The following is a 23,015-nucleotide window of genomic DNA, read 5'->3' on the forward strand; positions in this document are numbered from 1 at the left end:
TGAAGGTGACCGTAGTGATATTCAGCAATGAGGTATGTAGCACTTTTTCTAGGACGAGTTCACGAACTTAATTGTCTGACCTCATATATTGTATATGTGTTGTCAGATTTATACCTAAGTGTTTAATTTCCTTGGTTTTCATGCTCTTTGCCAGGGGCTGAAAATTAAGAGAGACATCAAATGGAAAAAAAAGAAGTGAGATAGAACTTTTTTTTGTGATTGTAAATGGTATTATTGCATTTTATATTTTAGTTTCCACATGTTTGTTTCTAATATGTAAGAATACTGTTGATTTTTGTGCATTGATCTTGTATCCTTTGAGCTTATCAAACTCACTTATTAGTTTAGAAGTTTTTTTTATAGCTTGAGACTTTATACGTGGCAATCATGCCATCTTCAAATAGGAGAGACAGTTCTATGTCTTCAAATCTGTATACCTTTTTAAAAAAATTTATTTTATTTCTGTATGCCTTTTATATTCTTTTCTTACTTATCTTATTGATCTGGCTAGGACTTAATTATTTTAAACACTGAATTTTTATTCTGGTAGTGATGACTTCATGAACCTAATTTGAGACTAGTAATGCTAGTTTCATTCACTTTATTCCTTAGAATTTCTGGTGTTTAGCTTCTTTTGGACTTCAGAAGTTTTGCTTGGAGTGATCTTGAATGTAGCCTCTATTTTGTGCCTTTTAAAGGAAGGAAAAGCTTTGTCTATTCTGAAAATATAACACAATGGAATATAATATTTATTTATCTCCCTTGAGTATAAGCTTCTTTTGAGGATATAGGGCCTGGTACATAGTAAACGTCTAATTAATGTTTATTGAGCAAATATGTAAGTAAGTGGAACCAATATGTGGCTTCTTATGTAAGAAGTCTTGGGAAAACCTTTTCTGGCAATGTATACCATACCTCAAGTTGAATTGAAAAAGTGAGGCCTTTTGTAGTTGCACATGTTATTATGCATCTAATGTTTTATTAACTTTCTCTATTCTTTTACTTGCACTTCTTCAGATTCACGTTTCATTAATAAGATACTTTATTCTTTGAACATTACATTTGGTTTTGTTTGGTTTGCTTTGCTTCTGGATGCTAAAAAAGTGTTTTCTGTCTTTTGAAAAGATACTGTTATCTAATTGGTTTTAAGTTAGGCGAGCTGTAAATAAATGAGCAGTTATATTGAGGAGTTGCAGAGCAAAATCAGTCCTGGGACCATGTTTTGTATTTAAGTGGGGGAGAATTCGGCTCTAGATCTGGTACTTTATGTGAGTAGGTTTGATCGTGCATGCCTGTACAGTTATGGAGGTAGGTGATAGGTTGGGCAGGGGAGGAAATGTGAATCATATGTGGAGAGTAAACTTATTTATTTTAAATAATATTTTACCAAGGGAATTTAGTGCCTGTTTTAAGTATTTATTTTGCTTTAATATTAGAATAGCTTCTTCATCAATATATTCAATATCTTAAATATCAAATTTGCATGAAAAATTTTTCAAATTTTTGTCCCATTACCTGGTTTGTTTTTTATCATTGCATTTATCGTCTAACATACTATATATTTTATGTGTTCATTTTTTTTTTCCTTTAATGTCTGCATATACCCACTTGAACGTAAGTTCCAAGAAGTCAGGGATTTTTATCTTTTATTAACAGTTGTATCTTTAGAACCTAAAATAGCACCTGATACATAGAAGACACTTAATTTGTGAAATAAATGAATGAAAGGAGGGTTACTTTCAAAAGACAGTGATTTCCTATGAGGTTTCAGTGAGGAATCTTAACTACAAACCTATGCAAATTGTAAAATAGGGAATATCAAGAAAATCATTGGGGATATCACGAAAATCCTTTTACTCAAAGGAGCATAGTTTTCCTCTATAAAAAGGCCTTCTATTTCAAAAGAATTTTATTTGATTGACTGCATTTCCATTTAAAAATAAAAAAGAATAACAATAAAAAAGATTCCTTGGAGAACCTACCATGAACCGCAGAGGTTTTAGGTTCTGTGCTTTGGGACGCATGCAGTGTCACTTGCAGTGACTGTGATAGGCCTTGTGAAAATGTCCCCTCTGAGACTGCCTTCAGGACTTAGGTTTTGTAACAACAGTTAATTTTCTCATTGTACATAACTTGGCTTGTTTACCACGTAAAGCTCCTTATAGCTTTCCACATAGGGTTAGTCATAAGATAGTTCATTCACTTTCTGATAAATGAAAGAATAATTTTTGATGAGAACATGCATACATACAACCTATTCTGAGAATTTATGTATTTTATTTATTTCTGCCAATTTTCTAGTTTTTACCTAGTGATTTCCAAATAGTCTTATTAACACCAAATTAATGTATAGTAGAGAAGTTGATGAAAATGTTCTATTCTTCCTTTCCTGGACAGGAAACCCTCTTCCATCTGTTCTATTTCTAGCAAAAACATAGGTTCATGTTCCTACTATACAATTTCTGAGCAGGTTACATCCCCTTCTTGAGTCCTAGTTTATCCAATTCTAAAATAAGGGATTTCAGTTAATCCCTTATCACATCATTTATAAATCAAATTTATTTGAAGCAGGATTCAATATGAACCATTAGGATAATTTTTCTTATCAGCTTATATATTTAAACCCTTCCCTTCCTGGCTGCTGTACTTACTAACCTCCTAATTCCACCTCTTTTATATTCGGTACTGTCATCAGGTATTAAGTCTTCTTATTCCTCCCAACTCCTGCCATTATTTTTATCTTCAGTAACCATTGTGGATACTCCCACTATCTTGACATCACAATTATTTGACCTCATCATTTCCAGTACATTTAAGCACCCTCTTTAGGACCATACTCTGTGCCTTGACATATCTCTGAAATGTTCCCCCACTAAAATCATAATGCTGGATAACTTCTTCACTACAACTTGATAGATTTTTTCGGCTCCCTCATTCAATTATTCTTAAAATATACCAGTTCTTAGGCTTATCAGCATCTCTATTAGATCCTTCTAATTTCTTCCTATCCTTTGATCTTTCCTCCCTTTTTAGCTTAGATTCCATGGTCCTTTAACTGTTTAGTCCGTATCATAAATCTTTTGCCCCATTTTTTGTCAATCTATCGGGGTAAATCTGTCTGGTAAAACTTTTGTCTTTCTGTTACTGTCGTCTACTGAAGAAAGCCACATGTGAAGCAGATTGGTGTCCCTATAAAATTATGATGAATAATGTCAGTCCTCAACAATTGCACACCAATCCTACTTTTTTTTTCACTTGTTTTCTTGTTCTCTGCATTATCTCTTTCAGATTTTCTTTGATCTTCTCAAATTTCCAATCTTTTTGCTGTCTGCTGATTTCCTTCTTATGTGACAGAGAAAATAGCTATAATTTGGAAACTTCTTTACCACTAAGGTTGCAGATATTTTGTTACCTTTACCTGTTTTTTTTCCTGTTATGATGGAAGAAATATTCCTCCTTCTATCTCTGTTCATGTTCTGAATCCTATCCATTTTTTTTCAAGAGTAACTTTTTTCGGGGAGAAATTTGGCTGTGAAGGATCAAAATTTAAATGGAAGCTGGAAGAGTTGTCTAGATTTGCCATCTTTATTTCCTCATTACCTACTCATTCTACAACCCACTGCAGTTGGGCTTCTGCTCCTATCACCCATCTACCCCTGAAACTGTTCTAACATAGGGCACCAGTGACTTCTAAGTCAGTAAATTCAAGGGTGTTCTTTGGTGATGGGTCTTTTGGCAGCATTTGTTACTCTTCAGCTTTCTCTGAACACTTTTCTTGGCTTCTTTAATAGCAACACACTCTTGATTTTCCTCTCACCTTTGTGGTTACTTGTCTTCAGTCTCTTGCAATTTAATTAGTATTTGTAAATATTATTTTAGTATTATTAATATTATTTTAATACTAAAAATAAAGGTTAGAGAGAAGAATGCAAAATTTGTCTGAATTTTAAGAACAAAACATGAGGCTTTAAAGAAACCATGTTGTGGCAGGAAATTTTGGGCTGGGGTGCATTCTACTCAGTCATTACTGAAAAAGGTTAAGAAGCATTGATATATGTTGTTTAAATTATTGTTTTCAGCAATCTTATAAAACAGATGATTGTATTCCTGTTTGCAAAGAATAGCATAAAGAATAGGAGATGGAGAAGATGGGATGTGTTCAGGAAACAGTGCATTGTTTTCATTGGAAGGCTAAGGTTACAGTATAGTGGTATTGGAGATGAAATCGATTGTTTCTGTGTTACAGGGTGCCTGGAATGCCAAGGAGAGGAATTTTTTTTTTCACCTAATTTTTTTAGATAGGGCTGGTTGAAGACTTAAGTTGTGCACACTTTACGAAAGGAAGACTGTCTTGGCCAAGGATTGATAACCATAGATACTAGTTTCAGTAACCAGCTGGCACCTCCATTGGAAGGCTCTTTTTTGTAGATTTCCCCACGTAATGAATTGAGCCATCTTTGACACTCCTTTAGCACTTTGTCATACTTTTCACATTGTACCATAATTACTTGTTTTTTTTAAATAAATTTTATTGGGGAATATTGGGGAACAGTGTGTTTCTCCAGGCCCCTTAAGCTCCAAATAGTTGTCCTTCAATCTAGTTGTGACGGACACAGCTCAGCTCCAAGTCCAGTTGCCGTTTTCAATCTTCAGTTGCAGGGGGTGCAGCCCACCATCCCATGTGGGAATTGAACCTGCAATCTTGTTGAGAGCTGGCGCTGAGCCATCCGTCTGCCCCTCTGGAAGCTCAGCGGCAGGCAGCTCATTGTCTTCAATCTAGTTGTGGAGGGCACAGCTCACTGGCCTATGTGGGAATCGAACCAGCAACCCTGTTATTCAGAGCTCTTGCTCTAACCAATTGAGCCATCCGGCCGCCCCTCATAATTACTTGTTTGCATTTGGCTTCCCCATTGGATTTGAGCTCTTCTAGAAAAGAATTATTAGTTTTTTTAAAACGTAAGTTTTATTTTTCAATTACAGTTGACATACAATATAATAGTTTCAGGTGTACAACATAGTGATTAGACATTTATATAACTTATGAAGTGATCACCCTGATTAGAATAGAATTATTAGTTTATAGGTAATTAACATTACCCATAAGCCAATTATGGGTTATGTTAATCTTTCCCCCGTGCCCATGTCAGTGCTTGGCATAATAAATGATTCCTGTACTAGTAAATACATGAAGAGTTTGAATTATGAATTCCTGGTCTGAATAGTTTATCAAAATGTACCATTTATATTTCTACAGGGATGAATGGATTAGGGCTCACTCCTATTTCCTCTATGTTGACACACACACACGTATATATATGTTAATTTAAAAAATGCATATATGTGTTAGTTAATGAAATCTCTCTTGATAGAAAGGTTCTGTAGCTTTAAAAGCCTGTGACTTCGCAGACCCTCTTATAGTGGATAGCACACCCTATGCAAATCAGCTGTCTGTTCAGGTCTTGTGTTTGTTTTCCCCATAGACATAATCCAGCTGTTAGTTGTTTAAAGCAGCAGATGGAAGGAATCCATGGAGATGTAGATTTATTAGCTCTAACAATGAAAGACCACACTGGTGTTAAGGATTAGAAGATTTTTTTTGTGTGAATGAAAGAGAGATGGATCCTGCTTTCTGTGCTATTTTCAGCAATGTGGCTAGCGAGCTAGCTCGCTCTGGTGACTAAGTCAGCTGTAAGAAGACCAGAAAAAGATTTTGTAAATAGACCGTCCTTCAAGCTCCAGATTGTTGGTGCAGCTGCCATAATTATAGGAGGGGCAGCATTTTTTCCTTGTTGGGTGCAGACTGAATCCATCCTATAGTTACTGCTATATTTACTCTTTAGAGAATACATAACAGCCTGAGTCTGGGTGCTTCAGGCATACCTTTATTTGTCAAATTAGGAAATTTGGATTAATATCTCCTGAAGTCCTCTCTGGAGAGTGAATAATTTGTTCAGTATGTCCTACAGTTTGAAGAACAACGATTGTGAATTGGTAGATAATGTATTTAACCTTCTTCCTAAAAATATACTGCTGCCTGTGCTAACAATTTTTTTGTGACTTAGAAAAATCACCAACTTGCCATACTTTCCCCGTATTTACTAGGATTCTAGAGTGTACTATAAAATTGGCAAGTTTAAAACACTGCTTATGGAGCATTTAAATAAAATATCATAAGAGCTCACTTTTTACTCCTGAGCTCTAAAAGTGTGTGTGTGTGAGTGTGGTGTGTGTGTGTTTGTATTTTAAGTTATAAATTAAGAGACTAGAAGTATCTTTAAACTTGGCTGAAGTCCTGCTTTGAAAATAGTAGCCAGTGACCAAATAAAGGATTCTGAGATTATTAAAGCCTGAATAAAACTAGACTTTTCCGTGCTATGACCCTTTTAGAAGTCTGATGGAATGGGCAGCTTTTCCTGTGACAGTAGTATCAGTAATGAATAGATGAATGAATTTGTCCATGTGTACTTAACACACATGTACTAGCCCCCTCCAGGACATAAAAGAGCAGGAGAACCCACCTTAGCAATGATCTAAGTTCCTGAAGAAAGAGGCTTTCGTGACTGTCCAAGAAGTGAAGAACAGCGTTTCTAGAGATAAAGAAACAAAAGAGCCTGTGACAGTATCGAAAGAATCTGACATTTGCTTTGTCTATACAAAGGATGAAAGGAATTTTGCCGACTTAGTCAAAACAATAACTGGTTTTATATTAGCCTAAACCTAAAATACAGGCATCAGAATAATATGTTTTTCTTTGTATTTCTGAAGAATTATCTTTTTAAAAACAAGTGGAGTGGTTTTGTTTTTGAAAAGGAAAACGAAACGTGACATGGATTTTATAAGCTTAGTAGCTGTAGGTGGAGACTCTCTTGTTTTGTTTGCTAAACCTTTTTAATAAGCAGTGAAGTCAGGATATCAAATATTGGAATTTTTTCCTGGAACTTTTCCCTTTTCTTAGTACTTCAGATATTTTCAACCACAAGAGTATGTATGGAAAATAAAAATAAATATGAAATATTTTCCCCTATTTTGGTGGTGATTCAGATGAGGTCTGTCTGTACTGCTGTGAAGAAAGACGTGGCTCTGATGGGAGGCAGTGATTGTCTACTCACGCTGGACTGAGAGAGAACTGGTTTAGTGGAGCGGTAGTTAGTGGGCACAGCATGGAGAACGGGATTGATTGTTTGCCTCTTTACCCAGCAGTAAGCAAGTAGGCACTAGTAGTTGACTGTCTGGGGAGTGGCTTTTTTTGTCTGATATCTATTATGGATGATTCCAGTATTCTACGAAGGAGAGGGTTACAGGTGAGTAACAGAGAGCCTTTTTACTGCTTTATTTTCTCTGAGTGTCTTTTGGAAATGTACTGAATGGATTGCTTCAATTTTATTTAATTCATTTGAAGCAGGGAAGAATGCCACTAAGTACCTCTTTATTCCATCATATATAGTTATAATTAGAGAAATTGTCTAAGACCTTCCTGCTTTGATAGAAAAAAATGCTGCCTGGATTTACTTTATATTTTATTAAGTGAATGGAGCAATTAAATCAAAACTTTGCAGGATGCAAGCCTAACATTGGACATCAGACATTATTGTTGACAGACTGTTTACAGTAAACATATTCTGTTCCTGACCACCGTGCCTGTCTCTCTACCTTCCCCCTCTTAATTAAGTGGCATATATATGTAATATATGTTTGACTCTACACATAGTTATAAGAACTTTTCTGAATTATCACTTTGTATACATACATAAAATATAGCCATATATAATAACCATATATCAGACACCTGTTTTGGAAGCCTTCTCCTCCTTAAGTCTTGAGTAATTTGGCACATGAAGAGGTAAGTAAGATATAACAATGAAGGGAAAATAGACGGGTAGACAACCTTAAACTGAGTTTTAATGAATGCCCTTAGCATTAGAAGATTACATACCACAATTATTTTAAATTAGATAATTTTGTCATGTTTTGTAAAGTAGATCATCTCATCTTAGTCTTACTAATAAAGAACAAGCAAGCTTTATTTAGTCCATCATTGAATGTTTTTTAAGGGTTGACATATTGAAGCTTTCAGTATAAAACAATCAATTCACCTGTGACGTTCTCATCATGAAATATAGCTATTTCTTTGCTTTTATTTTGTTTGACATTTGTAAAGCACTTTTTTTTGTACAGAGCACCTACGGTTTTTTTAATTATCACGAATTAACATCGTTTTGGTCTCCTTAGAATGCTTAGAAAGAAAATGTATAGGATTGGTAAAATTTAAACAAATTATGGTACTTGTAGGTATTATCATTATTTGTATTTTTTATTAATGGCATTGTAAACATTCAGAGACCATTGGGAGCATCCACTGAATTTTCAGCAGTTGGCCAGTATGACCAGGCTTTAAAAGTTATTGCCTATTTTAATTTCTCATTTCAGTATAGTTGGTTTGGTGAGATGTCATTTGATTCTTGGGGATATTTTGAGCAGTATTTATAAAGTACTCAGAAGATCTTATAAATAGTGATGTATGTTCAAGTAGTGTTAAATAATGGCTGGCTTTGTAAGCACGTTTAATGCATTGCCTATTTGTATCTTTATTTCTCTTTAGATGCCAGGATTCAGAAAGGGAATCCTATTTGTTGAATGGGAAATATTTTCAATTATTGTGCCTGTTTTATGTTGATTAAATCAATTATTTTCTCTCTAGTGACCGAGTCAGTCTCCAGTATCTGCTACCCTGTTTACTGATGCCCTTCTTCTGAGTCTTTGTTTTTATCTAGCAGGAGTTCTAAACGGCCAGATTACATAGCACTGGAGGGTGTTTTCCTACAGCCTCCTTTTTTTTTTCTTTATTAGTTTAAAGTTTATTCTTCAGAAGACTGCATTGGAACATTCTGAAATAGAAATAGTGCTTGAAAAGCAGTTTAGATTATTTGTGTAAACAGGTAATTTATAATGTAAAACTTTAAAAGTTAGTTTTAGATTTATGTACAGAAACACACAAAAGGTAGAGTGTACCCAGTGGTACAGGTAATTTACTGAATAACCGCAGATTAGAAAATGAAAATCCAAATCACGTTTGGGCCCCACTACCTGCTTTTTGGTGAATGAGTTAGATTTCCTCATAGTTTTCCAGAAAATCAGCCAAGATACAACCTACTTTGATCCTCCAACTTTCTTTGCCAGCTCATCTTGACATTGATGACAAGTAGGTATTGTCTGCATTTTCAAGTGCAGCTAATTTTAAAGAAAGAACAGAAGATTGGTTCAGATTATAGTTATGCCACATTCTAGCCATGTAACCATGGTCAAATTTTGAAAAACTCTCAATGCCTTCCTTTATTCCACTCTCATGTTGAGAATAGTCTATAGAGGCAAGGGCTGCAGCAGGAAGACCAGTTATGATACTGTTGTGGTCAAAAAGACAAGAAGATCTAATAGATGGAGGTGGGTGATAGTAGTGGAGGTGGTGGGGGATTTTCTGATTGGTCATTTTTTTCAGATATGTGAAGCTGGGTAATTTCCTCAGGGACAAACAACTTGTAAGTGGCTGGGCTAGGTGTATAGGTTAAGATACTCGGAACTGAAAGTAACAGAAAACTCGACTGCAAGTGGTTTGAATGTTAAAGAAATGTATTGACTCACAAATACGGAAATCCAGAGGTTATGGATTTCAGAGTTGGATAATCTAGTGTCTTTTGCTCAGCTTCTCTGCTCTGTGTATTGGCCTAATTCTCAAGCTTGCTTTCTACATATTAGAAAAAAAGCTGTAGTGGTTTCAGCCCGCATAGTCACACACTACAGTATCCTTAGGCCCTTTTAGACATTTAGGAGATTATGTGTGAGCATCTGTCCTTTAAACTGGAGGAACCTCCATCCTGTATGGGAGCTGACATTCTTTCGCATGAAGAGCAGTTCAGGTTTGGGTCTTCCTTATGGTAAAAATTGACTCTTGGAGCATCTCCAGTGAGAGATATTTACGGTTGAAGTTCCTTATGAACCAGGCACTTTTTTATATTTGCCCTATTTCCCAATCAACTTTATGGGAGATAATTTTATTTTAACTTTGAAAGGTCAACTGACTAGCCACCATAAACAAATTTTTATCATCAGCTTTCTTAGTGCCATCATTTCCATGTTAAGTAAGTATTTGCCCAAAAGGCAGCCACAGTAATTGGTTTTCATTGTATAGAGAGCTCAGTTTCCCAGGTTCTGAGTTGAGAATATTTGTTGTGCTGATAAAATTATTGCCCTCAGGAGAAAACTGTACAATGGTTTCTTCCCCACTTTACTGCCTTTGATGTTAAAAAGTGAGAGTACTTGAAGTGCCATCATTCAGGGGTACTTAATTATTTTGGAGAACATGTTGACCACATAATGCTTACTAGGAAGCATTATTGTTGACAAAAATTTCTTGGATTTTTTGTTTTATTTTGAAAATGATGACTATCCTAATAAATTATCATTGTACAAAATTTAATTCAGTTTAGATTTTAGTCCTTAAAAACAAAATCTGTAAGAACCAGCCCTAAATTCCAAACATTCAATTTTTTCTTGAAAGTTATTTCATTTTTAAAAAGATGATGACATACGGATAAAATTGTAACCTAATGATTTCTTTCTGATGTTCTAAATTTCATTATTCTTTTTTGTGGGAAGTTTGATAAAGAAAATTATGATTTGTACTCGTCTGTCCTCATTACCACTAAATATTCTTATCATATTAGTAAATGAGATAGCTTTAAAAATTGAATGATTTATCTTATGTGTCCCTTCTCTTTCTCTCTGCTCCATATATTCCTATTCTATGTTGCAGCCACACCAGACTTTTGCTTTTTTTTTTTTTTTGGCTTATTTTGTTCCATATTCCTTTGTGTTCTCTGGCGTTTCCCATTCCTGAGTGTTGTTTTCCCCCTTCTTTACCTATCAGCCTCCTAGTAATCATCTCCATGGAGCACTTGATTTTCAAATTCTTACTGCCATCATGGATAACTACAATATCTTTGCAGACAATTAGGATAATCAGGCAGCCTCAGAGCCTTAGAGTTCCTCTACTTCTGGACTTTGTTTTAACAGCATGTTTTCCCTAAGCAGCTTCATTTTACATGGCGTTTTACTTAGAAATCTTACAATAATCTAAAATTACGTCCCCATATCATCTCTGAATTAAATTTCTGTATTTTCCTGTGTAAATCAGGATCACAAGTTGGAGGTCTGAATTTACTTCCTGTAAATGTTTTATTTGGTCATCTTTGGATAGCTAAAGAAAAATTGACCAATATAGTCCCCACCAATCCTTTCTTGTTTTATACTTTGCTGCTTCATACGTGTCCTGTATTTCATCATTTCTAAGGCTCACGTCATTTTACTTTTTAACAGCTCTGAAATTGTGTTATTTTTGTTTTGCTTTAAAAAAAAATCGTACTGATACCTAAAATAATGGCATCTCTTGCAATTAATAGTTTTTCAGATTTGATGAAATACATCATATTTCCTTACTACCCCAGTAAGTAAAATATGAATTTGTAACATTTATGTCTCAAGCTGAAGACTACTTTTTTTAGTTCTCTATCCTCTTTACTTTTTCTAATGTCTTGAAGATCTCTGTTCCCTTGTTTCTTTGCTTTTCTTTTAATAAGCTTGTACCTGTTTGGTGTGCTTCGTTTCTGTATCATTTGAGATTATGATATTTTTCCTTGATTAGTTTATTTGAGGTGTGTAATATTTATGAATTTTCTATTGTATAACCACTCTTGAATTTGGCGGATAAATCCAATTCAAGCATGATGTATATTCAGTTTTTAAAACTGGTCATGGATTTTATCTAAGCTTTCTATTTCATCTTGAGGTAGTTTTGTAAGGTACATATTTATAGAAGTTTGTCCATTTTGTTTGTTGTTTATTGAGAAAAAATGTTTTATATTATTTGTTTGCTCTTTTTAAAAATCTTTGCTGAATCTGTTCTTACATCCTTCCTTGTATTTCTGATATTAGGTGTTTGTACTTTTCTTTCATGATGAATATCAGCAGAAATTTATCTGTCGTGTTAGTTTTTCTAATGACAACTATCTTTTTCCATGTCATTTTGCTTTTGACATATTTGTTGCAGATAGCATGCAGTATGTTTGTTGTTTTTTTTTTTTCCTGTCTTTATTGGTAAATTTGTCTATTTACATTTACTATGATTACTGATGCATTTGAACTTGTTTCTGAATTCTGTGTCCTACATTTCTATGCCGTATTGCTTCTTTTTTTCCTTATTGCCATTTAAAAATACTGATAGAGCTTTTTTGATTTTTTTTTTTTTACTCAATTTTTTTTAACTGTACTGGTAAGTTAGAACAAATTCAAATTTTAACCTCCTTCTGAACAACACAAGTGCTCCTTCCCTCTCATCACCCACTTCAAACTTACATACTATTTTTGTCCAGTATTTTAATTATTTCCTTTAAAAAAAAATCTACAAATTAGATATTCCTGTAATTGTTATTGTATATAGTAGTCAGTGCTTGTTGAGGTTTACATAAGTTTACCAGTTTTCTTGCTCAGTATTTTCTTTTTGGATCTTAGACTTTCTTCCAGGGATCATTTTTCTTTTCCCTGAAGTATATCGTTTAGACACTCTTTTAGTATAGTATAGGTATGTTGGTAGTAAATGCTTATATTTATTTAAATGTCTTTATTTTGCCTTTGACTTTGAAAGATAGGTTGTATAGGTACACAATTTTAGTTGGTGTTCATTTCTCTCACACTTTATACATATTATTCAGCTATCTTTTGTTTTCCATCGTTGTTACTGAGAAAAATACTGCCACTCTAATTCTGTTGAAGATTATGGATATTATTCTCTGGCTCTTAAGATTTTTTTGTCTTTGGTGTTTTTCAATATTATTATCATTTACCTGGGCTGAAGTTTTAAAAAAATTAATCCTTCTTGGGGTAGATGGTGCTTCCTAGATATGTCTATTCACTTGTAGTATCAATTTTGGAAATTTCTTAGCCATTATCACTTCAAATATTATATGTTGAACACAAGAGCTAGACACAAAGAGTATATATTGTATAGTCCATTTAAAGAAAATACCCAGACAGCAAAACTGATCTATAAAGTTCGAAATCAAAGTGATCATTTTCCTGGGGGATGTAGGTAGTGACTAGAAGATGGGGCATGAGGATGCTTCTGGGTTGATGGTAATATTTACTTTTTAAAAAATCTGGCTGTTGGTGCACTGGTGGGTTCATTATTTGAAAATCAGAGTTGTGTGCTTATGTGTACTTTTCTGTAATTTATATTTCAGTAAGTATTTGAACATATTTATTGTCTTCTTTCACTCAGTGGGACACTGAAGTACAGGATGGTATTGTCATGAGCAGTGGATTTTGAGTGGGCCCTAGAATGTTCTCCATTCCTACCCTCACTCCAAGCAATGTTACTTATTTTACTCACACTATATGGGTTTAATTTCAAGTTCTATAAGAAATATCCAGTTTTTCAGTGATGGAGAATGCCTTCCCCCCCCCCATTTGATTTTAAATGTTTGTTGAGAAGTTGTCTCCAAAACCCAGTTCTTCATTCACTTCCAGTGGAGTGGAAGGTTGAGTTATATTTCTTGGAGCTTAACTTCCTTCTCTGGGGAGAATATTGCCAGTGCAGTGGAAGAGGAATGAAAGAATAGGAGTGAGAATTCAAGTAGAAAGTGTGAGGGAGCCTCAGGATAGAGCTGCCTCAGGCAGAGACAGCTTTGACCCACTGTCATCTCCATGCTGGTGGCTATTGATATAAAGGGCAAACACCAGCCTTGTGACTCTTGGCTTGCATATTTACTTGTGGGGGTAGTGGTCACTGCCTTTGGACACTCAGCCTTTGTCTTTACTTGGGAAATATTTTATGGATTTAGTCATTGTGAATAATGAGTAATGCATATAGACAGTGGTTCCCCATGTGAACAGCACCGTCTCGTTTTGTATGTAATACCTTTAGAAGTTTGCTTTGTGGGCAGGTGAAAGGGAGTGAGTGGTTATTTCTCTAGAATTTAGTGTGTACAACTTCTTTGTAACTTTAGAATATTGTTCAAGATCTTTTATTTTGTTCAATGTAGTCAGACATTAAGCTCTTTGGGAAATACTATCTTTGGTAGGCAATATCAAAGTTTGTCAGTTTGAGGGATACAGAATGGTAATAATAAAATTTTAGAGATTCAAAGCAATATATCCTGAGTTTTGGGGGCAGAGATAGTTTTCAGAGAATAGCACCTCATGCATTAGCTTTAGAGCCTTGCCGCAGGCAGGTTAGATTAGAAAATGCAACTACCATGTTTCCCAGAAAATAATACCTCGCTGGACAGTCAGCTCTAATGCATCTTTTGGAGCAAAAATTAATATAAGACCCGGTCTTATAAGACCGGGTATAATATAATATAATACCTGGTCTTACATTAATTTTTGCTCCAAAAGACGCCTTAGAGCTGATTGTCTGGTTAGGTCTTATTTTCGAGGAAACACGGTACGTACTTTAATCCAAACCATCAATGCTTAAGCTTCTTTTTTTTGGGGGGGGAGGACAGTTTTTTTTTTTAAGACTTTATTTATTTTGTAAAGCAGCTTTAGATTTGCAACAAAATTGAAAGGAAGGTACAGAGATTTCCCATATGCCTCCCTGCCCCCACACATGCATAGCCTCTCCCTTTGGCAACATCACTCACCAGAATGTTACATTTTTTTTACCAAGGATGAATCATACATTGCTGCATCATAATCACCCAAACAGTCCATAATTTACCTTAGTTCACTCTGGGTATTATATATTCTGTGGGTTTGGAAAAATGTGCAATCACATGTGTCCATTATTTATAATACCATACAAAGTATTTTTACTGCCCTAAAAATCCTCTGTGTTCGGCCTATTCTGTTCATCTCCACCAGACCCTGCCAATCACTGATCTTTACTGTGTCTATAGTTTTGCCTTTCCCAGAAGGTCATATAGTTGGAATCATATGGTATGTAGCCTTTTCAGGTTGGCTTCTTTCACTTAGTAATATGCATTTAATTTTCCTCCATGCCGTTTCATGGCTTGATAGCTCATTTCTTTTTAGTGCTGAATAATACTCTGTTATCTAGATGTACCACAGTTTATTTAACCATTCACCTACTGAAGGATGTCTTCGTTGCATCCAAGTTTTGGCAATTATGAATAAAGCTGCTATGAATATCTGTGTACAGATTTTTGTGTGGACATAAGTTTTCAGTTCCTTTGAGTAAATACCCAGGAGCATAATTGCTGGATCCTATGTTAGGTGTATGTTTATTTTTGTAAGAAACTGCCAGATTGTCTTCCCAAGTGGCTGTACCCTTTTTCATTCCCACCAGCAGTGTATGAGAGTTCTTGTTTGCTCTATACCCTCCCAGCATATGGTGGTGTTGGTGCTCTAGATTTTGGTCATTCATACAGGTTTGCAGTGGTATGTCATTATTATTTTAATTTGCATTTCCCTGATGAGATATGATGTGACGCATCTTTTTATATGAAAACCTTAAGCTTAAATATTTTCTTATTCTAATCTTGGGATAACTTCTTTGAGATAGGTAAAGTAGGTATTTTTATTTCAGGTGTGCAGATAAGAAAAATAAGATTTCGAAAGATTTAATGACTGACCAAGATTTTATGAACAAAGTAAGTGGTAGAACTGTGCTTAAGTATTTTTCTGACTCTGAGCCCTGAGTTCTTTATACTATGTAGAAATATCCTTTTGGGTCAAGTGTAATTGAAAAATAAATTTAAAGAAAAAGAAATATCCTGTTAGTATAATCAAACTGTGTTTGCTGTTCTTCAAATTCATATGAAAAGAACACATCTGTCATTTACGTCACAATTTATAGAAAAAAATAGTTTTATATACATTATTTTATTTGACCTTCACAAGTACTATATCTAAGCCTTTGGGGTAGGTAAAATCCCAGGCACACAAAATATATATTATTGAGCCATAACATGAATCTAGTTTTCTGAACTTCAAATTTTGTGCTCTTTCCCATGTTTCTTAGTATTGTATGATGTAAATACTCTGTCATTGGAATATATTTTCAGGGTGATAACATATGAATTCAATGGAACAAGCAAATAGAACAAGTAGAGTGAAATACGTTAGAGTTTCATAAGAGCGCAATGGCTGCATCTACACTGATTTCCCCCTTGGCTCCCGACCTTAAGATAGACTCACACTCAAGTGTGAATAAACGGAGCTAAAACATCATAATGCCCAGAGCAATAGTAATGGTACATTTGCTACACAGGAAAGGGAGGTTTCTGTGCATTCCAGCAGACTTATTTGTTGCCAGAGCTGAGGAGATAATGGTCCTTTTAAGGCCAGTTAGTAAGTGGTATTAAAGTAGATTTCTTTGATAGGTAATGCTTTTCTCTCCTGAAAGCATTTTCCCCGCCAAAGATCACTGGAATAGCTACCAGCCAGAATACCGTTAGTAAATAAGTGATAACAGTATGTCCTTTCTTCCCTTAAAGCCTCTTCTGCTGACTTAATTGCAGTTGACAGTTTTCATCAGTGTAACTCCAAATGAGCAGAACCCTATTGTGAGCCTTATAATGATGATAATAGTATTATAATACTTATTTGATTGATTCATTGATTTATTCATCAAATATTCATTTGATACCTACTAGACCAGGTATTGTGCTGGGTGCTAGGAATATCATTGTGAGAAAGACTGATCTCTTCTCCAGAGCTAACAGTCCATCTCAGAAAATAGACAATTAAGCAACTAAGTACAGTAAAGGGTTGGTATTATATAGAGGGAGCCTGGTGAAACTATGTGTAGGGAAATCTTCCCAGAGGAAATGAAGCTTAAATTAAGGTCCAAGACTGTATAAAAAGAGATAAAGAAAAGTATTCCAGGCAGAGAGAACAACAGATGTGAAGACTGTAGGTGAGTGAGAGTATGGCATGTCCAAGAGATTAAAACTCCAACAAGACTGGACAATTGTGCAGATGATCCTGAAGAGGTAGGCAGTATCAGCCAGATACTGTAAACTACAGAAAGGATTTTAGACTTTATTCATTGAGGAGTTTTAAGAAGAGAAATGATCCAATCAGTTCTGCATTTTATAAAGACCTTTTTGATGGCAGTATTTGTTTTATTAAATTCATATACCGTCACCTACAAAGCAGATATTAATTACATATTTATATTGATATCACGTTAAGAATTAAGGGGAACAAAACTAAATTAAAGGGAGACCAATTAGGAAGATGTTATTGATTGACGTTGGCTTTGACTAGAGGACATGGCAGTGGAGATAAAGTGAAATTGACAGACTAAAGATAAATATTTTGCAGGTAGAATTGGCAGGGCTTGATGAATAATTGGATGTGAAAGTGATGAAGAAAGTGAAGAATAAAAAATAACTGGATTTGGTGGTGCCATTACTGAAATAGAAAACAGAGGAGGAGCATGACTGAGTAGGAAGATAAGTTGAGTTTGCAGACATAATAAGGACAAGGTAGTTGTATATACAACTATAGAGCTCGGGAAAGAGATCTGGGATGGAGATAGAAATTTGAGAGTCATTTGTAAAAAATATGTAGAGAGTTTCTAGGTATAGCTTTAAGAACAATCAACTTTTAAGTGTAAGGTGATGAAGGAAGAGCTTGTAAAGGTGTTTGGGTAGTATTTTTAGGGATAAGAGGAAAAAGAGGAGAATGCTTTCATGAAAAGAAAGTCTTTCAAGACAGAAGAATGAATGATACTGTCAGATGCTACTGAGCAGTCAAGAAAAAAAAGAGAAACAAAGAAAGACAAAGATAAAAAAGAAATGATGGACTAAAAATCCAATGGAGGTTCTTTTACACAGACACCATTGATAACCTGGCAAGAATGGTTTAAATGGGGTGGTAAGATCTGGGTATATTTACAGTGTTGAAGAATGAATAGGAAGTGAGAATTTGGAGACACAACACATTAAAGAATTGTGGTTGTGAAGGGAAAAATAATTGATAAGGCAGTGGTTGCAGAGGGATGTGTAGTAATTATGGGAAATTTTTTTCCACTACCTCAAGGTAGGATAGACTTGAGTGTGTTCAAAATGCTAATTGGAAGCTAATGGAAGATTGTGAAGAATATGGAGAGTCAAAAGATAACTAGTAGATCAGAGAAGGCTGAGTGGGATGAGCTTCACCTGATCTTGTAATGTATGGTCAGATGTTAACATCCTAGTTTCTAAGAGAAAATGATGAATTAGAGATTTTATAGTTATTTGCTGAAATGAGATTGCTCTTACCTTAGCCAAACTTTGTGATTGTGCAGCTTTCCTCCTCAATCTGCTATTAATATTCCCTGGGAAAGGGTGGACTGGGAAATCATTGTTACTTGGACTACCTCTGATTGGAGACAACGTCTTGTTCTACTTTGCCTTAGGCCTGTCTTTATAAAGGTACTAGAGAACCTGCACAGAATGTTCTGATCTGGAGCCCTGGACACCCATCTTGCAAATGCAGGCTTTTGTGTAGGTGCAAGGAGTGGGTAAGGAAAGCTAAATGGATGGACTTCCATGGATTCATCTCTCTGCCTATAAAGGGATTCAGAGAGGGACACATATGTACTTTATAGACTTCTTAATTATTGCCCCAAAATATAATCACCACATTACCCATTTAAACTATTCAAAATCCAGAACTGTCATGTAGATTCAAAGAACGATATTCCCAGTTTTATATAGATTATTTCAGAAAATAAAAGAGGGTACACATTCTGCTAGCACATTTTATGAGGATAGTATGACTATGATGCCAAAACTAACAAGGGCAGCTTGAGAAGAGAAAGTACATAGGCCAATCTTACTTTTTAACATAGAAGTAAAAATCCTAAATAAAAGCCCCCAGACCTACATGATTTTATCAGTGAAAACTATATAATATTTAAAGTAGAAATAATCCCAATCTTATGCAAACTCTTCAGAAAATAGAGGAGGAAGGAACACTTACCAGCTAGTTTCAGGAAGCCAGTATAATTGTGGTACCCAAATCTGACAAAGGCATTATAATAAAAGAAAACTGGAGATCATTATCTCTTATGAACATAGGTACAAAACTCATTAATAAAATATTAGCAAAACAAATCTATCAATGTATTTGACAGTTGGATTTAACTCAGAATGCAAGATTAGTCTAATGTTAGAAAATCAATCACTGTAATTTACCACATTAACAGAATAGAGGAGAAAAATCATACGATCATTTCAGTACAAGCAGAGAAAGTACTTGACAAATCAGTACCCATTCTTGATAAAAACTCTATAAACAAATTGGGAATAGAAGGGAACATTATCAATTTGATAAAAATTATCTCTGGAAAACCTAAGCTAACATCATATTTAACGGTAAAATATTGAACCTTTCCCCCCTATGATGAGTCAAGGATGTCTACCACAAACAGGCCTAGAAAGTGGAAAGAAGTAAAATTCTGTTCATAGAGAACATGATTGTTTATATAGAAAAATCCTAAGGAATCTAGAAAACACTCATTACAACTTATAATGAATTTAGCAAAGCTGCAGGATACCCAGTCAATATATAAAAATGGATTACATGTCTATACTAAAGCAAGCAATTGGAAAATGAAATAAAAATTTTTATAATAACTTCAAAAATATCTACTTAGAGTTAAACTTAACAAAAGAAGTGTATAATCTTTTTGATAAGAACTATAAAACATTGCTTAGAGTAATTAAAGTAGAGCTAAGGAAGTGGAGCGATACTATGTTCATAGATTAGAAAACTAAATATTAAGGTATAATTTCTTCCCAAATTGGTCTGTAATCCTAGCAGGCTTTTTTGGTAGAAATTAATAATGTGATTCTAAAATTTATATGGAATATCTAAAACCTGGAAAAAGAAGAAAGTTAAAAGACTACATTATATGACTTCAATTCTTAATATAAAGCTACAGAATTAAGAAGGCAGGGTGCTGAGTTCGATTGTTAGCCTAGAGCGGATCCCGGAGAGCCCTGAGCAGCCCCACCGCCGCCGCGGTCCTAGTTATCACACCCAGGGAAGAGCTGCAGCCGGCCCCAGTCACCATCACGGAAACCATGAGTAACGAGGCCGAGACCCAGTAGCCGTCCGCTGCCCTCATTGCTGCTGACGCAGGGAGCGGCGCCCCGGAAGGCCTTACATCGGCTGCGCCTGCCAGCGGGGACAAGAAGATCAATCGCAACAAAGGTTTTTGGGAACAGTAAAATGGTTAAATGTAAGAAACCGATATGGTTTCATCAACAGGAATGACACCAAGGAAGATGTATTTGTACACCAGACTGCCATAAAGAATAACCCCAGGAAGTACCTTCGCAGCGTAGGAGATGCAGAGACTGCAGTTTGATGTTCTTGAAGGAGAAAAGGGTGCAGAGGCAGCAAATATTATAGGCCCTGATGGAGTTCCAGTGCAAGGCAGTAAATATGCAGCAGACTGTAACTATTATAGACGCTATCCATGTTTCAGGGGCCTCAGCGCAATTACCAGCAGAAATATCAGAACAGTGAGAGGGGAAAAGAGTGAGGGATCGGAGAGTGCTCCTGAAGGCCAGGCCCAACAGCGCCGGCCCTACCGCAGGCGACGGTTCCCACCTTACTACATGCGGAGACCCTATGGGCTTCGACCACAGTATTCCAACCCTCCAGTGCAGGGAGAAGTGATGGAGGGTGCTGACAACCAGGGTGCAGGAGAACATGGTAGACCAGTGAGACAGAATATGTATCGAGACTATAGACCACGATTCCGCAGGGGCCCTCCTCACCAAGACAGCCTAGAAAGGACGGCAATGAAGAAGATAAGGAAGATCAAGGAGATGAGACCCAAGGCCAGCAGCCACCTCAAGTCGGTACCGAAACTTCATTTACCGATGGAGACACTCAGAAAACCCTAAACCACAAGATGGCAAAGAGACAAAAGCAGCCGATCCACCTGTTGAGAATTCATCTGCTCCTGAGGCTGAGCAGGGTGGGGCAGAGTAATTCCCGGCCTACCATCTCTACCATCATCTGATTTACTCATCCAACAAGAAGAAATGAATATGAAATTCCACCAATAAGTAATGAACAAACGATTGGAGCTAAAGACCTTAATAAAGACCTTAAGTGCTTGCTTTTTGCCCGTTGACCAGATAACTAGAACTATGTGCATTATCTATGCAGCATGGGTTTTTATTTTTTTATTTTTACCTAAAGACGTCTCATTTTGGTAATGACAGACGTGCTTCTTAATTTAAAAAAAAAAATCTTTTTTCTCAATACTTCTTTAAAGGTTTTTAAATTGTTTCATATTTGGTCAAGCTGAGATTTTTAGGAACTTCATTTTTAATTTGTAATAAAAGTTTACAACTTGATTTTTTCAAAAAAGTCAACAAACTGCAAGCACCTGTTATTAAAGGTCTTTAATATAATAATAATAATGATAATAAAAGAAAGCATTGTGCTGGTATAGGATGGAAAAATAGATCAATAGAGTACAGTAGAGAGCTCAGAAACAGCCCATTATATTGTAATTTGATTTTTAACGAAAGTGCCAAAGCATTCTGCTGAGGAAAAGATAGTGTTTTAAATAAATGGTGCTTGAGTAAGCAGATAGCTATTATGAAAAAAATGAACCATAACTCCATTTCACGTATGACCCCAAAATTAATTCAAATGGATCATAGACCTAAACATAAAGGCTAAAACAGTAAGGCTTCTAGAAATAAAATATAGGAAAATATTTTTGTGCCTTTGGCATGGGCAAAGTTTTCTTAGATAAAGATACGGAAAGCATTAACCATTAAAAAATACTAACAAATGGACCATCAAAATTGAAAACTTTTTCTCACCACTTATAACTTCTGTTGCAAGCCACAGCCTGGGAGAAAATATTCATCAAATGTATCTGTCAAAAGATGTGTGTCTAGAATATATGACAAACTCTCACAACTCAACAATGAAAATATAAATAGCCCAGTTATAAAAGGGCCAAAATCTTTTAAGATGTTTCATAAAAGAATATGTACTGATGGCTAGTAAGCGCATGAAAAGATGGTCAACACCATCAGTCATCAGGATAATACAAATTAGAACCACAATGAAATACCACTACATACTCACTAGAATGGCTAAAATTTAAAATACTGATGTCATATGTTGACATGAATGTAGAGCAAGTGGAGTTCTTAGCATGGGTTTAGAGCAATCCTTAATATTATTAGTGAGTGTAACAATATCTGAAAAGTGGAACAATTGAAACTGTCATACATTGTTAATGGGAGTGTACCATGGCATAATCACTTTAGAAAAAGATCTGGTAGTTTCTTATAAAACTAAAAATATAGCCATCCCATAACCTAGCAGTTCTGCTCTTAGGTATTCACCTAAGACAAATGAAACATAGGTCTATTAAAAGATTTGTACAGGAATGTTAATTAATAGCTCAAAACTGGAAAAACCCACATGTTCATTAGTAGGAAAAAAGATAAACTTTATCTTTACATTGTGGTATATTCAAATGATTTGGTACTGCTTCCATTATATGCAACAACACAGATGAATTTCTAAAACATTATGCTGCGTGAAAGGAGCCTTGTATAAAAAGATTCATACTTGCATAGTTCCATTCATATGAAGTTCTGGAGCAGGCACAATGAATCTATGGTGAAAAAATGAGAATAGTATTTGCTTGGGGTGAGGGAATAGTGGTTTGTTAGGGATTTACCAAGAAAGGGCAAAATGGAACTTTCTGGATTGATGGACATGTTCTATATTTTAATAGGGATTTGGATTACCTGTGATTACATATTTACCAAACTTGGTTAGGAACACCTAACTATACAAATATAGTTGTATTTGTAAATTTACCAAAAAAAAAATTGTAAACAAATACTGAATTCTGATTAATGATACACATCCTGAACTGTGTATTAATGTCTGCAGTCTACTTTGACATGCATTAAAAAACATGGATGGTTAGACAGCTAAATATGTGGTACAGCAAATAT

At 35.2% G+C, this 23,015-nt stretch overlaps 1 protein-coding gene and 1 pseudogene across 6 annotated transcripts in view; both read left to right on the forward strand.

The window, feature by feature from the left end:
* Window positions 1–23,015, forward strand: part of MAST2 (microtubule associated serine/threonine kinase 2) — a 193,205-nt gene that overhangs the window by 58,205 nt on the left and 111,985 nt on the right. The window lies entirely within an intron of this gene.
* LOC117026861 (Y-box-binding protein 1-like) lies at window positions 20,091–21,009 on the forward strand (annotated as a pseudogene).

Source organism: Rhinolophus ferrumequinum, chromosome 9 (assembly GCF_004115265.2).
Source record: "Rhinolophus ferrumequinum isolate MPI-CBG mRhiFer1 chromosome 9, mRhiFer1_v1.p, whole genome shotgun sequence".
NCBI lineage: Eukaryota > Metazoa > Chordata > Mammalia > Chiroptera > Rhinolophidae > Rhinolophus > Rhinolophus ferrumequinum.